The following is a 20,390-nucleotide window of genomic DNA, read 5'->3' on the forward strand; positions in this document are numbered from 1 at the left end:
TACACTCTACGCAACAATCTATCAGCCACTGGAAGGTTTTTGGCGAAGTCTTTCAGTCAAGGACGAAAAGGGCAGCACCACAATAGACAGCAACATTGTTAAGTTCAATTTGAAAGTTTAACTTGAAAGTACTGGAGCCAAACAGGATTTGTCATCGGCCAAGGAGTATTGCCGATAAACACATTGGAAAGGTATTATAATAATGCCTTTTACTTTGAACTTTTTAAAGTTGCAACTACACAATACATTGCTCTTAAAACCTACTTAAAATTTGATCAGTGAGAAGTTAGAACAGTCCACACTTACTTGTCATAATGTTAATTAAGCTGTTAGAAATCTTTCTTCTATTCTGGCGGGAATGGACGACAATCAGGTCCATCTCTTCAAGGGCATAGAAGCCATCGACAAGGTCTGGGAGGCCCAGCAGAAGTATATTGAGTGCATACATGATCCACCGGATATGCCAATGTACACCATCACCAAATATGCTACTGTAACCAGGTTATAACCGATAATACCGTGTTCAACAAGAGGAGCATTCTGCAGACTCACGGACGCAAGGTAGTACCAAGTTTCCTTTTTACACTACCAAGAACGGCCAGAGACTCCCGTATTACTTAACTCTGATGAAACTCAAAGTCCCAGTTGGCACACCAAAGCGGAAGAACTGGCGGAGAAAGGTTGGTGACTGGCTTATCAGCTCTTTTAGCCGATCTCCCTTCCAATCACTTCCGATTCACTACGAATTGCCAGAGAGAACGCTAGAACGGACTTTCCAAACCCGACAACGCGCCACGCCTTATGTTATCCCTTATGTTATGAGTAGTCCGTTTCAATGACGGGCACTTGGCAGCCATATTGCTTTCATCGATTGCACATGCAAGAAATCAGAAGTACTCCGCCCTCCAGAAAATCATCTCACTGTACCTGCTCCTGACATCAAGCCAATCTCAGGTTTGTTGCTTTCTATAATATGTTATTTATCAAGCACAGTTGAAAGATACTTGTAAGAGGCTGCTGCCAAAAAAAAAAACACTAGAAAGTTTCTGCGCTTGCAGCTAATGAATTACAAACAACATTACTTATTTCTTTTCAATGTTGCTTGTATAGAATTCTGAAATTGTTCACTGACCAATTCTTTGCTTACAGACTGTCCAGATGCTAAACCAAGCGCATCAATGTCCAAGCTTCTCAACTGCATATAAAGTCTTTGAGAAATTCGCAGCGGAAAGGAAAGAGGAACATAAGTCACTGAGGTCTGGGCTTATGATAACATCAATATCATGGGTACGCCATGTGAGAAAAAGTACATTTATTCTTATCGTCTGTTATTTAATGTGTCATGAAACAAAAATAATGTAATACAAGGTATTAGAGTATAGTTTAAAAGTTAATGGATTTTTAATTAAATTTGTGATAGAATATTATATAAGGTTTTTGACATGACTTCATCTGTATGATCGGTGGAAGGAATCTGTGAAATCAATCATATTATATTTATGTAATATTTACTCCGGTGATATTTGGAAAGTTAGATTTGATTCCTTGTTGATTAATATAAGTATTCAAAACTTTCCAGGACATCATGCAGAGATGCTAAATTGGACGACAAGGATCGTTGTGCCGGCTACACACCTTCCCCCTGATGATAAGGGAGATGACCCTTAGGTAGAAACACAAAGAACACACCCATTTGGTTTTCAAATTCATGTTACTAAGTAGATTGTTGTACAATGTTACTTTGCAGGTTGTTATATCATAGATTTCTTACAACAGGACATGTTATGTTCATGCAGGGCTTGCGTCAGGATCTGGATGAATCAGACTTCTTGCCAAATGACGACGACGTAGAAGCCATCAAAAGTCGCCTGACGCAGAGAGTAACAAAAGTGTTGGGGTCCAACTTCAAGGCTTTTGAGTATCTACATGACAGTGTTCACCCGCAGGCGAAACGAGTGGAGAAGTCAACTTTCATGCCCCTTGAAGTCCTGGACCTGGATGAGGCTAAAGCTTCAGATAACATCCAGATTCTCCTTCAATTTACCAAGGACAGGGTTGTTACCTTCGCCGAGAAGGTTATGCAGAGGGTAGCGTTTGTATGTGTGTGTGTAATGTACAGCATAACTCGAGAAGGCTTGGGTGGATTGTCTTGATATTTGGTAGGTAGGTAGGTCTTGATGAGACTAGGAAATGATTAGATTTTGGGTCCCCTAGCGGCTTGTTACGGTACTGCAGCGGAACTTCCTGTTTTGATATCTCGTGTTCTGGACATGCTATGAAACTGATTTTTGAGTGGTAGATAGCTCTTTGAACAGAGAGCAAGTGGTACGGGTTTGGGCCCCCTAGCGGCTTTTTTGGAACTGCAGGAGCAGGTTTTGGTTCAGACTTTGAAAGGGAATAACTCAAGAAGGGCTTGATGGATGGTCATGAATTTTGGTAAGTAGATAGCTTGAGTGATGACGTACATGATTAGATACTTATTATGTAAATCATTATCTAATTTGCATAATTAATGAGGCAAGTTTACACAGCCGCCAAATTCCATGGTAGGACTCTCAAACATGTGACATATGTAACTGAAGAAGAGAGAAATATTAATAGATATCAATTATGCAAATGAAGACCTCATTTGCATAATTAATGAGAAAATACTATAACTCAAGATGGGCTAGATGGATGTTAATGATTTTTGGTATGTAGATAGCTTACGTGATGCTTTGTCTGATTGGACGATAATTAGGCAAATCAGATTCTACTTTGCATAATTAATGAGACAATTTTAAAAACCCGCTGTGTTCCATGATATGACTATTGAAATATGTGACATTTGTTACTGAGGAATTTTGATAGATAAAAAATATGCAAATGTAGGTCTAATTTGCATAATTAATGAGAAACTACTATATTTTCATACAGGTAAATGATGCCAATTTCATACTTGTGTCATTTGGAAGTTATGTGAATGAGAACATCGTTGAATCAAATTATGCTAATAAGGACCTCATTTGCATAATTCATGTTAAATGTTACTTTGTTAGCATAACCTTCTTTGTTAAGCTCATACTTTTGTTTTTTGGGTGAAGAAGATCAACTGGTATGATTTATAATTGATGAGAAACACTCCTGATACGTCATTTAAAAAGGTTAAAATCATTTGGCGAAGGTATGAGGTCGTGGAACTCTAGTTGGCAACTGTGTAGCACTGTAGAACTGTTGTATAACACCTAGAGTAGAACAGTAGGAGGAGACCCAGCGAGGTCCCGGATAGAGATGACCTAGATACGAGGAGACTAGAGAGAGTAGAGCGATAGCAAAGTTCCCGTTGGAACGATACGTTGTGTTGGACCGTACTTCCCGAGGTTAAAGAGTGAGGACCATACGTACAGTACAGGAGCCCAAGCAGATACGTGTCCTCAAGCAGATACGGCTTGTACTAACACATAACCGGGGGGTAAACACTCATTCAAAAGGAGGGCGCGGGAAGCCAGTAGACATGCTGGTGGAGCACTACAACAAGGAAGTTTATTACATACACATTTTTTTTTTATACACAATTTCTAGGAAGACTTGATGAGTAATGATTTTGCGCAAGTTTGTTCAGTGTCAAGTTTGAATGCAATAAACTTCAGCAAGCAACCTAACATGACTGGAGCACACAGTTAAAGTACTTCCCATACTTATAGTGGCACATATATAAATATCATTATTCACTTCCACTTTGTTCCATAGAGCGGCTGCACCATCACCTCACAATTTACAATATTTACATTATCATGCGGCTGCACCATCACCTCACAATTTACAATATTTACATTATGATTAAACATGAACTGAACGCTACCCTTGAAAAGCCACAGAAGGAGGCAGCAGTCAGCGCACATGTTGCCAGGTTCACTGCTAGGGACATGGAAAACTCTTAGAGATACAGATCAGTTGATAACTATTGCCAAGACTAACATGTACAGTACAAACTTATCAGTCCCGTTTTTGTTGTTGTAATCTCCAATAAAAGACGGCACAAAAGGAAAAACATTCTGATTCAATCTCCAGTTGGAAAATGACACAAAGAAAGTAATCTGCTTCTCTCCAAGGAAGAGGAAACACCTGTTTCAGACAGGAACATGCCAATCCAAGATCGCCCACCAATCAAAAACAATAAAAAGTTAACTCGATGTACCCAGAATGCTTTGATGACACAGTAGGCTGATTCCAGGGCGAATATCACATTACAATTGTTATTGATGAGAATGCAACACCAGTGGCACCATAAACCGCGTGCGTGGCTAACACAGCTTACGGACCGCAATAGGAAGCTCATGAGGTGTAGCATGGTTCTCCAAGTCTGAAGCGGCGTATGTCCATAAAACGGGCATAGAGAATGCCAACGCAGACGCTCGGAGTAGAGCCTCTTTATTGGTAAAGGTGTTTGGAATATGAATCGTACATAATAATATGCGCAGCGCTAGCGTACCATCACTTCCGATCAGACCCCTTGTTTGTACTATTTGGGCATACATAAGGACCTGATGAATTCCTTGGATGGCACGACCGTGGACCAGGAAATTGTAAGCGCAGTGCAACGGAGAACAGGAACCCGTGCTGTTCCAAAGTGTAAGGTCCTCTACAGAGTCTGTCTCGACAGACTTTCTTGAAACCGTCTTTCTTGATACTTTCAAGAAAGTATCAAGGGGGGGGGGGGCACAAGTATGTGCATTGGACTGTTCCCGAATACAAGCGAAAACGACTAATACCGCAAGCACAAGACGATTGCTGACAAGAATCTTGGCTCAAATATTCTTTAGAAGACTAATGGAAATCTTACAAAATGGTAGTAACTGGAAGCGATTTGTCGGTTTAGCTGATTTGAGAACTGAATTTGCTGAAGCAATAAACCAGTGCTTGAACCTATTGGGGACGAAAATGATAAAGCCACAGTTAGTGTTTGTGTTCTACCTATAGAACGACACGACAAAGACTTGTCATGAAAGACAAGATAATGACGGTCATTGTAGGTGACAATGTGAAATGAACCCACTACCTTGTAAATAGTATGATAAAGGGTGTTCTGGAAAGGCTGACGGAAAGCGACAATCCTCGTGATCCATGGAACATCATAGCCATTAGCCACCAGCCGAGATGGTCTGACGAGAAAATAAAAAAAAAAGCAAACAATAGGACAGACGAGAGTCTCGTCTGTCCTATTGTTCGTTTTTTTTTGGTCACGTATAAACGGTAATCATCCAACATGGTTTGCTATTATCGCCGACGTAGCGACAGATGTGTAACGACATATTACCATGAGTGTTAGGCATGTCGACTGTGACTATAATGTACACGAGGACAGTCTTGGGCTGTAAGGCTATCTTCTACCAACGCCGCCACCATCACCGCAGCAATCTAAGATAAGCTTCTCCGGACAGGCATCCCACTTCAACTCTATCGCGGATGAAGGATGCATCGTTTTGGAGTGGCTACTCGGATAGAGAGGTGTCTGCAGCTGTCCCAGTGCATTGTGGGCCCACTCGCTGACTCTGTGCCTGCAAGACACCTAAAGACAGATACAGGCCCTTCGTGACGCAATGGACCTAGCAAGGAAGATCGACAGGCTGAACTACTCTCCAAAGAGAAAGATCTTGTTTAATCAACTTGCATCTGAAGACGTAGCAATCAAGTGAAAGCCATCGAGGAAGCGGAGTACGAAAACCGTGAATTCAACCAACCAACCAACCATTTATTTTACTGTGCTTGCATCAAATATACTTTGTATACGTAATGTGGATTGGATGGGGATTTTTGAACAAACTGTAAGAATGGAAGTTGTTAAGGGCTCAAGGTGAAGAGAACCCTTACTCTGGCCACAAGGGACACTGTTCTGCAAATTTCAATCTTGCCGAACCTATTGGCCACGCACAGTTGGGTAAGAATGACTCGTTTTCCAGCATTATTCTACATCTCCACAGCGACCAATTCGTAATGATACTTCACAGTATTTTGAACTCATTTCATATTTGAAAGTTTATAACAACAGGGATGTACCTTTGCTCAATGATGGAGATTATCAAACCAAATGCAATTTAACTTTTATTCTTAATTAGGGATTTGTCATACCCATAAAAAATATCACTCAAGGGCCAAACATAAGTATTTTTTAAGATTATTGTAGTAGGCCCATGTTAAATCCCCCCCCCCCCCCCCCCCCCAACACAAAAAAATTGAAATTCCAGATGCTATGGACCCTAGTGCTCAGGGTAGCACAGCAGCATGTAATGTGGTATCCTCCCCTGAATATATCCCTGAACTCTGAAAAGTGGTTAGTCCAGTGAAATGCCTTTATATATATGGCAAAGAGTCCCACATTTTAAATTTTTACAGAAATGCTGCTGAGAATCATTCTAAGGGCTATATATAAATAGATTTTTACTAAACAGAGACTGGTAATCTAGAGGACCCCAAGTGGTGTCACACGCTTTTTTTGCCCTCCCAGAAAGTGCTATAAAAGATCAAGAAGGGGATTAAAGATTGTTACACTTTCAAGAAGCATCTATGGTTGTTCAGTAAGGCAATCACCAGGAAGTACGGATAATGTAATTACGCTAGTGGACCAATATGTCACCACATCTACCTAGTATGTAGATATAACACCCATGGATAAATGCACTGGCTCTGATCGGGCAAATGCGACGGGCGAATAGCCTGATCCAAACTTTCACTTTCATCAGGCCTATGGACTTGTCTAACCCTATATGTAGCTGCTATTTCTATGATACTGCTGGGTATAATAACATGTCACTTTGTTATTGATGTGGCAGATTTTGGTAACCTGACGGATTAATGTTAATGCAGATTAAGCAAGTTTTCTACAGTCCTAATTAGAGTTACAGTAGCAGTAAAAAAACTTAATTCTTACTTTACAAATGTAGATGTGTTTTTAAATGTAATATCATTATATATATATATATATATATATATATATATATATATATATATATATAGTGTGTTTTTCCTACAGGTGAAGGTTTCTTCAAAATGATTCAAGACAGGTTTGACAGAAGGAGGAATGACCAATGAAGATATCACCGATGGTAGGAAGTACAAGAAGATTAAGGTGTTGAGGGAGCCAAACAACATGTCCCTGCCGATACCCATCAACCAACCAATACCCATGGTCTATTACAGAAACCTTTCGCAAGGTATTCTCTTGTCCCCCGTGAACTACTGTCGTGCCCGTATTCCAGTGGACCTGTCCACCAGTCGCGTTAGTCACCATGGTGATTGGTCGGACTTTTGTATCGTCACCACGGCTACACGACATTCGGGTTATCTGAGCCTGTTCGGCCACAAACAGAACACTCTTATGAACTCAAGACATTCGCCAAGTTAGCTGCCTTAGTCGTTCGGTATTGTATTTTAGGGCGGTTTACGGGATACAACACAATGATATATATACACCAGCGAAAAGAGATGGCGCGTTGCCTCCGGGGCATGCGAGAAATAGGCGTCATCAGGGAGCCACTCTCCCTGGGGAGCACCTGTAGTCTTGGTAAAGAAACCTGATGGGTCAACACGATTCTGTGTGGACTACAGAAAGCTCAATGACTGTACATTGAAGGATGCGTATCCACTACCTAGGATAGACGACGCCCTGGATGCTTTGGGTGGAGCAATGTTCTTCAGTACCCTTGATCTGGTGAGCGGTTACCACCAAGAAGAAATAGAGGAAAGCAGCAAAGAGAAGACAGCGTTCACTACACCTATCGATTTGTGGGAGTTCAACACCCTTCCCATGGAAACTCGAAGAAACGCAATGACGATCAGAAAGATTGTTAAAGGGATGCAGAAAGAGCGATTCTACCGGACAGCGAGTCAGATAAGGACGAAGATGAGAGACATGCGATACAAATACCGGTGCAAATTAGAACAACGAGAGGAGTGGGAGGATCACCTGCCCCTTCTATGACGATCTTGGGCGCCTTATTGGAGACAGTATTTACTTCAGCCTCAGTATTAAAATTCTATTTTGACGATGAAATTTTATTCCAGTTTGGGCTATTGCCTGTATTCATGATCACTGTTGTGTAAATAGAAGTAGCAATGTACTTGCCAAAAAAAATCAACAAAGCATACTTTTGTTGACGACAGAGCAGGGTAGAGAGGTATGGAGTTTGTTGTTAATGAGAATTGTACGTATCAAATTTGTATACGTTTTAAATGTGCATGCATATTTATTCCAAAAGGCATTAAATATAAGATAAGGGACTGCTAACATAACTGATGTGACATTTGAGGACAGAATTAAAACATGCAAGTGCACCTTGTACTATGTTTTTTATGTGAAACTATGCTTTTCAGGTTGATTGGGCATTTTCATCTGAGGAACAAGATCATGTTACAGGCTGTTAGGGCTAGCTACTATATTTCTTATCGTAATGTAAAGTTCAGCTGATTCGCCAAATGTACAGTTTGCGACAACCTGGAGAAGTCATTGCAGGAGGCTGGAAGCAAAAGAGAGAGAGAAGAAATACGGAAGTCAAGATCTGCTAACATTCTGCTGCAAAAGTAAGTACCCTGTATTGATTAAAGTCTTTCACATCTTTTTTTTTGTTTTTTGATTTCTCTGTTGTTCTTCTGCAGTATTTTTGCTGCAAAGATCATGTTTGAACGACTATAAGCAACTTTAACATAATATGAAACAACATTACTTCTTCGTGCTGTTGATTTGGCTGGAAAGAATACCTTCATAAAGCTTTGCTACTACTATAAAGCTTGTTATGGTTCGCTTCAATTCTATTTATTCTTAAGATTTATAAAAGAAAATGATAACATCTATTCTAAAGACTGACACTAAGCCTTAATCCTTTGATCTTGAAAATGTATCATTTATAGAATTTTAAGTCTTAACTGAAGCAGAGTTCTGAATTGACATATAATGAACTACCATGATCTTAAATTTATAGGCTGCAGAGGCTGAAGTATTACAAACATTCGAAGAAGGCAAAAAAGGAACCCTGGGCAGTACATGTCAGTCATCATAGACGGCATAGATCAGGTTTGATTTGTGAGTGATTTGTCACAATTTGTTTTGCATTATCATCATGTTTTGCATGGCATGTTATCATACTAATTTGACATGTGAATTTCTTAAGATTAAAAATAGAGTATTTTTCACATTGTACATTCTTTGCAAATCTTAAATTAGTAATTTTTCAAGAAGATGGCGCTGTCATAAATTTTCAGTGTTTCCTCATAGATCCTTCTCAACACATAACACCTCTGTGATACATTATATAAGAATGACTGAAGATTGTGAAAATGCCATGTGTAAACAATTGTAAAAGTAATGACTAAAATCATATTTTTTTTTCCTTTTTGTTGTAGGATGCAACCCTACTCCCCCACTACGCCCATGCAGCAAAGGCAAGCCCATATTGATATTGATAAGGCAACATACAGTAAAGAGAGCAGTATTTGACATTGTTTTGTTTCATTTTTGGTTTACTAAGACTTCCCCAATCCTTTGTAATGGAAATCATAGTATACCATTCACTAAGTCAGGGACAGGGCCTGGCCGAGGCTATACCCCTATGGGCATACACCAGTACAATTGTGACCATTACCATTAAGTAATAGGTATCTACTACTTTTATCATAATTTGATAAAATATGTTTAATTATGGAGTTCTTCCTTTTCAGGATGACCATGGTTTGTGGAGATTGAAGACACAGGTCACAGGAGCACTCTCACATGGAGAAAGGAAGTGCTATGCAAGAGTCGATCATATGCAGTATGCCCACGATACGAACTTAACCCTGAATTTCCTCACGGATATCCTTGTTGCGGCTGCAGAGGTAACTTACTTTGCTAACAGTAGCTTAATATAGAAGACAACTTACAGTCACTGTACATGATTGTATGTAATCAATGAAGATCAAGGAAGTTTCAACAAAAACAAATTAGAATGGTGAATCAATTATTGCTGCAACATTACAAATCCTGGGGAGGGGCACCGTTAAACACACCTAAACACCGTACTATGCCAATTGAGTGCACAGCTTTGCATGTCTTAAGACATTAATCAATAAGATAGACATTGCCCTCACAGGATAGCTCATGATTCTAAGCACAAAAATAGCCTCATCAGATTCTACATATTTTTTCCAATGAAAACATACTTTATCTTGATCCAACAATGTTACTTCTGTTACTGTTGCTTCCTTCTTGCCCAAATACCTGTAATGACTGTTGAGCTGCCTGATCAAGCAATACAAAATGTACAGCCCAAGTCAGTAAGACTGATGTCTCCTGTTAGAGGATTTACGAGACGTATGGACCAGTGACAGATATTCTGTCAGGTAAAGTCAGCTTGAAAAGTGGGGAAATGAAGGGATGGTCGGAGGTCATGTCAACCGAGGCGATGGTTGGGGAGGATGCCACTACCGCCCTCGACATTGAAGCCATCATGCAGCCTTTCTCGGGTTAAGTAGACATGGCAAGGTTGACAACATATGGCAACATATCTGTTTAAAATATACGGAGACAAAATGCTAGGTTGCCGTGGGTGTGGGACTATTGTCAGTGTTTGTGTTCCGCACATCTGATGGCGAAGGTTTGTTGTTGGCATTTGTGGCGAAGGTCTCACACAAACCCACCTGTTATATGATGAGACAGATCTAGAGCAACTGCAAGTATTCTATATTCGTAATATCATGTAACCTTCTTGGTTATATATTTCACGCGTTGTGTATAAACGTGAGAGAACGCGTCTGCCTACGGATTACAAAGTCTGATTTCGCCTTACGAAAAAGGGCATGCAGGCCGTCAATTAGTCCCAGGTGTATGTGCCCCAAGTTATCTACCGTCCTGAGAAAACATAAAAGCATGTCTTCCTCGCTGTCATCCCGAAACTCATTAAGTATTTGAAATGTGCCATGAGTGTCCATTTGGTGTCAACTCAGTCTACAGTCAAGACACCTTGAGGATACCTCAAATCTACTTTCAACAATGGAGCAGCACGAGGACGAAGGGTATCTTAGTGATTGGGATGATGGCAGTTTGGGATATGTAAATATTAAATTGCTTGCTTGCTTGACTGCTTTGTTTGCCATCCGAGTGACTTTCGCTCAGCATACTGCTTTTTTTTTGGGGGGGGGGGTTCTGCCTGTTAGAAATTTGGTGGGAGAGAACATTAATACGATTTCAACTTTGTACTTGTAGACCTATGATGCAGAGAGGGTTGCTTGGGAGTAGTTTGAGGCGGACATGTAAAGGCTGGCGGCCTCTCATGTAAAGGCTGGCGGCCTATGAGAGGATCTTCAATGATGACAGCATGAAAGACGAAGTCAGGGCCAATGCCAGGGCCAAGTACGATGCGCATGTACTGGCGATGAAAAACAACTAGGTATGTAACTGCTCTTTGCCGGTGTTTCATATTTCTTGGACCCCCATGGTGATTTGGGGTCACCTCACATCTGCTTGGAATCTGAGTGACCTGAAATCTATGAATCTCCACAGCGACATTGACTAATCCTGATTTGAAAATAAATAGATAAGTACATGAGCCATGGAGTTTAGCTACTTGTGACGAATATCAGTCTTCACAACTTGCAACAACAACAAGGGGGGAGGGGGGCAATATATCACAACTATTAGACTTTGGACTCAGCATCTTGATTGAATAAAACACACAAAAATGTTGACATGGTTGATACACTACTTTAGTATGTAATGATATGTACGGATCTTTGGTATTGCAGGATTGGCCTACAACCCCCCAACTACTGCCACGCCCCGTCAACACAACAGCCAGCCAACTACCCTCTGTTTAACACTAAGGACATTTTGCGAAAGCTGATATACAGATAACCGTGAGCAGTGATGAGGATGATCATGACACGAAGATACTTGAGGTGGAAGATGTGGAGGATTAACCACACACAGGCCCCATATTGAATTGGTGAAGTGCATGTTTGTATGTTTAGCATGTAACATTATTATAATACTTTTTAGGGATTCCAAAAATTTAGGCATCAAAAATTAATGTGTATGAACTGCAGAATTCATTTGTCAAATTTGATTCCAAAATAGTAAAAAGGTTCCTGTAGGTTTTTAACAATATCATTTTCTACAAATGTAATTATTTATAACACTTCCTATCATAAGATCGAGCAGTACGGAATAAAACTCTTTGATGTAGCTGATTTCAATCATTGACATATTCTTATTTACACTGCAGCATCACGGCCGACTACATCTGATGGACATGACTGACCAACAATAATTTCATCCATGGACCAAGTCGTGCTTGAAGGTAATAAAATTAACAATATCCAGTATCTTGTAGTACATGTATCTAAAATGTTTACTCCTTGCAGAGAAGTCTATGCATACAAAGAAAATTCAGGCAATATCAGCTATGTCATAGACCAGCGGAGCAGCACAAAATTCATTGTTCGGAATATGCACCATGTACGGACACTGAGGTACCTGCAAGCTCCATGCATCCCAGTTCGCGGAGGCAGTGGTGGATTGATAAAGACGAGAAAATGAAACCTTTGGATATTGTGAACTTGTGACATGCCTCAGACGCTGCACCTACCAAAGAAGTGATAAAACTAGTCACCTCAGAAACGGATCTAGCCAGGTACCCCAATCTAACTACGCTCAGAAGAGCCCCGGCTGAGCCAAGAGGCTTGACAGCTGTAACATTAAGTATTAGACCTGACAACCCTAAGTGTAAGCTTAAGCTGGATGTTCTGCCGTTACCAATAGGTCTTTGCTATGCGACCCCGCCCCTCATATTAACAATGTTATATCTGCTGCTGCCAACCAAGAAGATGACGACGACTACGGAACAGGCCTGCCGTTCCCTCAGCAGAACCGAGTGGCGCCCCGGTCAAGCATAAGCGCAGGACCAAGGGTAAGCTGACTAGCGGCCTGGTTAGGAAAGCTCATGATCAAGTGGTTAGGGCGCATATGCATGTGTTTGACGAAACTCCGCCGACACACGCTTCTCTGAACTGGCACCAGTTTGTTTTAGGAGAGTTAACTATCATCAACAGTCCACGAATAAAGAAGTACGAGCCCACCCTACAATTCCTGGTTCCCCGTTTTCTAATCCCCACGGCCCTCCGAATGGGGATTAGAATTGGTGGAGGAGAATATAGTGGTGTGAAAAAAAAGGATGCGCCCCGCGATTGGGTTAGGCACTCCTATAGAATGCAGTGTAGGACCAACCTCGGACCGTATAATTTATCAAAATACAGTGGAGTAAAAGTGTGGTCAATAAAGTAACGGCTATTTAAAAAAAGGTCTATTGATCAAAGGCCCTTGGAGGAATTCGGTTCTAATGTTGCTTTTCTATGTTTTAATTAACTTTATTTATCTGTGCTAAATTCTTTTGTAAGCAAACACCTCAGTAAACACTCACATATACTTGTGTATGAAAATTAAAACAAAATAGTGACCAAGGGAGGTTGCGTCGTAGGCCTTCTGACATGCTAAAGGGCAAAGGCAAATGATCTAAAACGGCAAGTATAACCAAGTAATATAAGAGTAAAATATGCCTAAAGTCAAACAGATAAGGACTAAGTGTACTATATTTTTGAAAGGGCTACTTGCACAATGAGCAATTGAATCCCATGATGAAATCACACAATCATTTGATACCTGATAGTGCATATTGGATGCGCAAAAGCTTACGTTTTAACCTAGTCATCTTTACTTTTAGACACACGTAAGTACATTTTTTGTATGCATGTATTTCTATTTTTTTGTTTTCTGAGACCATGTTGTTTTCTTCCATTTATCACAGAAATCATGTTCAGGCCTAAATAAAAGGGACTAAGTCAACTGGCGTATCTTACAGAACCAGCACCAGAACTGCCACCCAGAATCGAGATGGCGGACGGATACAAACTATCGGCAGACAAAACTTATTTTGGCTAACCCCCGTGTAGTCCAGTTGATGAGAGAGCTCATCATCAAACGTTCAGTTCTAACCTTGCATCTGGGGATACCAGGTGCAGGCACCAGGCGGTACCCTGGAAGATACCCGTAAGGATTCTTCGGGGAAGCTAGTAGGCCAGGCATTTCTTCTCCCAGTATGACGCCAGGAAAACAGACAACAAAAAACAAGATGTTTACAAGAATGCGAGGGACTTCTTCCGTGTTGTGGAGAAGGTTGTCAGGTCTACTGCTAATTTTGATCTAGTATGCAAGGGTAAGCTAACTGGAGGAGGATATCATGAAAAAACCTTAAGTCAAATTTCTCGGTTAATAAGTACTGGTCTACTCTTGCCTCAAGCATAACAGCAAAGATGACCAGCATCATTTTGTTGGAGACAGTGTTCTGATATCATGTGAGACTAAGATGCCGGTCATTTGCAAATGCATACATACTTTTTACAAGACACAAAAACAAGGAAGGTGCATCTAAGAAGGGAGAAAAGTGGCTAAGAAAATCTTTGAAACAAAGCTGAGCCATATGTGTCTCTTCTTGTCACAATACCTTTGGTACAGCAAAGTCCTGTTTTAAATTGCTTTACTTCTGGTTATGTACATTTGAAACGAGTTTTTCTCTTGAATTTGTTAACACTTCTGATCAACAACGTTCAGTCCATATGATTTGTGTATACTTACAACTCATGAATCTGTTACATTTTCACTGCATCTACACTGCTATCTTATTGTTTTTATTGCGGTGATATTAAGTTTTATTCAGTTATAATACATTAGTAATCCGATTCTTCCCTCCCCACCTATTTTCTTGCCATTTAAAAGACTATAAAACTATATGAAGAACAGGAATACAAAATAGGTTTTCTTTCGAGATAACATTAGATGACAACTATGTATACTGACAGGCAGGCAGGATATAAGTTTTATCTATCATTTTTGATAACAGTGTCTGATCATCAATACCGAATACTCCTCATACCAAAGAATTTACATTGAACATGCGCTTATTTCCTATCTTCAGGCGGCGAACCAATGAGGTGGAGACCACATTTGTATACATGGTCCCTGCACAGCTTCAAGTGGACGGTAGCCGATCCGACAAGATCGGTGAGATCCCAGACCTTCGCCACGAGTGGGGAGAGGAGATGGGAGGCGATGACGACCCCACCTAGCGGAGGCGTCCCCTGGTGCGTGTGCCATTGACTGGTGGAAGGTCCACCTGCTCTAGCCAAAGTCAGGCCAGTACGTACCACTGCATGCAAGTGCCCAATTATCTGGAACTGTTAGCTGCGGTGTCCTATCTGAATATCGTGTACTTACAAGTACTTGTTATCTGCTCATTAATTCACCTCGGGGGTGCAGCAAAGTGCGAAGGATAATTATTTTTTCATAGTAGATTATTCTCCTCAGATAACTGCACCATCAATCACTTCTTCAAATCTGACATTGCTACGTACATGGCCTACTGTGCAGTTAGGTTGTTTATGTGTGTATGTATGTCATTTGTCTATGTTAGGCAGGTATGCTTCTTAATGCGTAATATTTTTTTTTCCAGAAATAACAAATCCATTAAATAAGAATCATTCCATGCCAAGAAGAACATCCGTTATATGAAATAATTCTCTTCATTCTTCTCTTCATTCATAGGGTTAAAATGGTCGCAGGTGACCAGGCAGAGTCTGTGACAGCGACAGTTGCCATGCTGACAGGAGTGGGAAAGGGATGGGACCTGCACAACATCACCAACACCAGCAACATCACCATCCATCTTGTATTGCAGCATTGAGTCAACATTTAGTACAGGAACCAAGGCATTAATATGCTCTATTTTATTTTTATTTGGTTGTATTCACATATATTTAAGATAACATTGAGTATAGGGCTTTAATACATGAATACAAAACAAGAGGAAAATTCAATGTCAATGAATGAATGTAAACAAGACAAGTTCTATTGAATTGTGGGTCCAAATCATTTTGAAGTTGGTGACAGAGGCTCGGACATTAGGGGCAGTTCATTCTACAAGTACATGTATCATTATTGTTTTAAAAAAAGCTGATAGTTTGTAAGACAGTCGGTAATTTCCGCTGAAGACACGAAGGCATAGCGGTAAGTAGCGAGTTAACATTGTGCCCACCGTAACACGAGCGCGTATATTGTCATTTCCCTTGTAAAGACAGAATAGTGAAACGTATGAAGCTATTTTTGCACTACATTTTGTATACCTTCCCATAGTCAACACAGCCCTGGAGGAATGTAGACAAACAACCAATAACCATCCCATCAGAACAGCAAGAAATATGTCACCAAATCAGAAGAGAATCACCGGGTACGAATTGTACAGAAATTCGGGGTATACGTCTGTCAATGAACACTTCAATGGACCTCCTATTGACGTGGAAACTATTATAGAAAATGAAGGCGAAGAAGACTACCTCATGCGAATGTCGACATGGTGAATTAGAGATCCAACAGGAATGTATTGAAGCACTTTACATGGAGGTTTTGCCCTTTGAACCACAAAACGCTGTTTTTGTGTTGTGTTTTACAGGTGAGACAAGCTGTTCGAGTGTTGTTTGTGTTTTACAGGTGTGACAAGCTGTTTGTGTGTTGCTTGTGTTTTACAGGTATGACAAGCTGTTCATGTGTTGTTTGTGTTTTACAGGTATTACAAGCTGTGTGTTGACGGTGCACGCAGATATGGATTGTTTTCGTGTCACATATGTGGAAAGTAGGAGATAAACTTTAAACTCAAGCTAATATAAGGAGTTTGATATCCTTCAAAGTGAAGAAGACAACGACGCCCTGAAAGAGCGTTTTGTGAAAATGACTGTTCGTCTTCTGGTTGAAGTCGTCAGTTCCGTGAGGGCATAAGTGAGTCCCGGCATCGTGTGAAGTCAACATACACACCGCTGGAAGTGTTTGACATGGATGAAGCAAAAACATCCGACAACATCCGGATTCTACTACAGTTTGCTGAGGACAGGGGTGGTGAAATAGCCTTTTGTTTCAACAGGATAAGAGGTACAGGAAATGTCCAAAAATGAAGTGCAAACCGAAAAGGTATCAAGTTAGAAACTGACGTCCTAGCTTAGATACTGCTTATGACATATGCCTCACATAGTCTCCAAGAAAGTAAGACACTAAGATTACTCTTACACAGTTTAAGTCCTGTAACATTGTGTTTCTTCTGATCTAGGAGAAGAATTGACAATTGCCAGCCGTTTTGTATGTGCAGATGGACAACAGAAAGGGTAAATGCAAGAATAGATGGATCTTGGCATACTGCTGCCTACTTGTCCACCTAAATGCTGTCAGAAAGGTGGGTATATCATAACACACAAATCAAGGAGCTGGCATTTAAATTAAAGAATCTGTCTCGTTTGATACTAGTAATGGCTGCTAAGTTTAATGGCTACCGTGATGCCTACAATATTTCCCATGTATGATGATTCATGATTGTGAGTTAAATATATTTGATTTAGCAAATATATATATATATATGGGGGTCACATGCATTGGCAATTGCCAAGCTTTTGTTGTGAACACTACACTAGCTAGTGTAGTTGCTGAAACTTACATAAGGATTATGTCTCACTGCCATATGGTAATTACGTAAAATCAAACCATTTTTTTACATTGAGAAAGAGATAATTGAGGTTTGGAAAATCAATAATTCGAAATCCATGTCTAGTCCTCAACTTGTTATTGTTTAATAACGAAAAAAAATTGTTTTATATTTTTTGCCTCTGGACCAATCTTTAAGGTGAAGATGTCCTACATATGTATCTCGTGATGGGACATACACACGAGGACATCGATCAGCTCTATAGTAAGGTGTGTTAACTATTAAGTTATCTTCTGACACAATGACAACTTTCTAGTACATTGTATTGCCTTTTTCTAGCTAAACAGGTTATATTATAAAAATAGTACAGGTGTTGTTTTTTTCCATACAACAACACTCCGATGTGCAGTACAGTGCTGTCATAGCTGAAAATTTTTTGTCAGAACTTAAAACCATAGGTCCTTGCATTCATGAGTTGGTTCAATTCAAATCTTCTTCTGAAACAATTATTCACTTAATGTTTAAGACAACTGGTACCTCTTTTGCAGATACAATCATCGCTAAGAAAGAGAAATGCCACACCAATGGACGGCCTTCTCCAAGTCATCGAACAAAGCTACACTCCACAACAGCGGGCAGCAGAAATCGACCAACAACAAATGGACGACATCAAAGAGTGGCTGGGCGCAGCAGGTAGTGTTGATTATTGGACGTTGCGATATCCTTTCGAGGAAAAATCCGAAAAACAAAAAAGGAAAAGGAAAGTTGCTATTTTCACCCGGCAAAAACGTGCTCCTGTACGAAGTGCAAGAACAAACAAAGGGTGTGGAGCCACTCTGTGGACGGGGCTCGCTGTACAAATCCAAAATGGCTACCAGCTGCCCATTGTGCAGCCTGCTGTATTAAATTGAAACAGCAACAAGAGCAAGGCAGGTCCACGACATCCACCGAGAACTGTAAGCGGTAATTGAAACCTGCCAGAGGCGTCCCATTATGTGATGCCAAGACTACGGTCGAAAGACGTCTTTCTTAGCAGACTACATTAAATAGTTAAGACGGACATGGCCCTCTTCGGTCTCCTGCAAAGTTGTGTCACTTGGGAGCAAGACACACAACCATTCGGGCAGAACTTTATCCACTGGAGACTTGAACTTTTCGATAGGATGAAGTTACCAATCCCACCTGGTATGGTCCGAAGAACAGAGAATGGGACCGGAAGAAGATCCTAGAAGCCGCAAAGACTCAGGAAAGGAAAGCCGGTCACATCGCGTTGAAAGTTAGTACAAAAAAAGTTTATTATTCACAATTTTCCATTGAAATCCAAAACCAATAGCAATGACACCGTTAATGTTCTCAAATATATGTCTAGAGCTTCAAGAAGTGAACCACATGGCCTTTTAACAAATGTATTTTTTCTATTGCCTAGAGACACTATAGCAGGCTGTGCTGCATCATCTATATGCCACGATCGCATCTATCGGCCATCGAAGTGAATATGAAATGCCATTTCTTAACAATGTAGATCATTTTGTGTTTCCTTGATCGGGAAGTTTTCATAATGGAAAACACTTCAACAGATACGAGCATTTTAGAAAATCTAGTTGCCCAACTTTATTCACTGTATTAACACCCTTTTTATGGTTGCTTCTAAGACTGGATTATCTTCTTTTGTTAACTCTGACAGATAAGATACCGATATTCGAGTACATAAAGAATGCCATTTTTTGTGGCTTGCATATAGAGTATGCATCGAGAGTAGTTGCATATTTGACAGAAGTAAATCTGAATGTCATAATGTGCACTAGTCATGTTTCAATCTAGACTGTCACTTTGTAACTTCTTTTTTGGTATCAGACATTCGGGAGTGCAAAGTTCCAGACAAGAATTGAAAAGGGATCCAAGATGGACAAGTTGACAAAGCTGCGGGACATATCATGGTTGAGGTTATGTTTATCTACATGGCCGAAGACACGCCGGCAGTGGTGGAGACCGTCATGTGACTGTTCTCATCGCCGATGAGAATCGGCCCAAAACCAACCCCTTGCTGGTGCACATTGCTAAGGTGACATTGGTCCTTCCAGTATATAATGCATGGCCAGAGAGACGAGCAATCAAGGTGAAACTGATCAAAACCCGTCTCCGGACCAGGCTAGGTGGTGATATGCTCAATGCCTTGTTGGGCATGTCGATCAATGGCCTACCAGTTAACAGCCTAGAGGCCTGCACCATGCTCTACTCAAGTGTGAAACTTCTGTGAGGCCAAGGAGGTTATAGGCAATAACGATATAAATATAAAAACCATACAAAAGGTTGTAATTTCATTGTTTAAAAATTCTTTTTAAAATTTCATTGTTTAAAAATTCTTTTTAACAGGTAAAAGACACCCACTACGTTGAAAGTTTTAACAACGCCATGCTCGTGTACTTGTCGTAACCTGTCGCACCAACGAGAACTTCACAGAATTGGTTGGCGGGATATATGATCCTTTCACTGGACATATGTACGACTCGATGGTTTTCGCGAACCAGGCTCGGATTTCCAACATCACGAACATGCCGTTGCTGATGGTTGAGTTTGAATCGGCACAAGCTCAGGCCACTGCAGACCTGCGGGTATTGTTGGTGGCCCTGACACCACCACAGCCAAGCAGTGCAATAACTCTTATTATCCTGGACAAGAGGATATGCTTTAGGCGTGCCAACTACATGTTGCGGGTGAACCACGCCTTGACTTGATAACTTGTTGCTGTAGCCATTTGTAAGATGCAGCCCAAGCACACTGAAGATGTTAAAAAGCATAATAACAAAGGAAACCCACATAGCTGGACCTTCTAGAGTATGTAACCAGGCACTATATTTGAGAGGACTA

At 40.6% G+C, this 20,390-nt stretch overlaps 1 pseudogene; it reads left to right on the top strand.

Annotated features, from left to right (window-relative positions):
• Nucleotides 1-358: 358 nt before the first annotated feature.
• On the top strand, nucleotides 359-18,923 carry LOC136426849 (uncharacterized; annotated as a pseudogene).
• The last annotated feature ends 1,467 nt before the right edge of the window (nucleotides 18,924-20,390 follow it).

Source organism: Branchiostoma lanceolatum, chromosome 2 (assembly GCF_035083965.1).
Source record: "Branchiostoma lanceolatum isolate klBraLanc5 chromosome 2, klBraLanc5.hap2, whole genome shotgun sequence".
NCBI classification, from domain to species: Eukaryota; Metazoa; Chordata; class Leptocardii; order Amphioxiformes; family Branchiostomatidae; genus Branchiostoma; species Branchiostoma lanceolatum.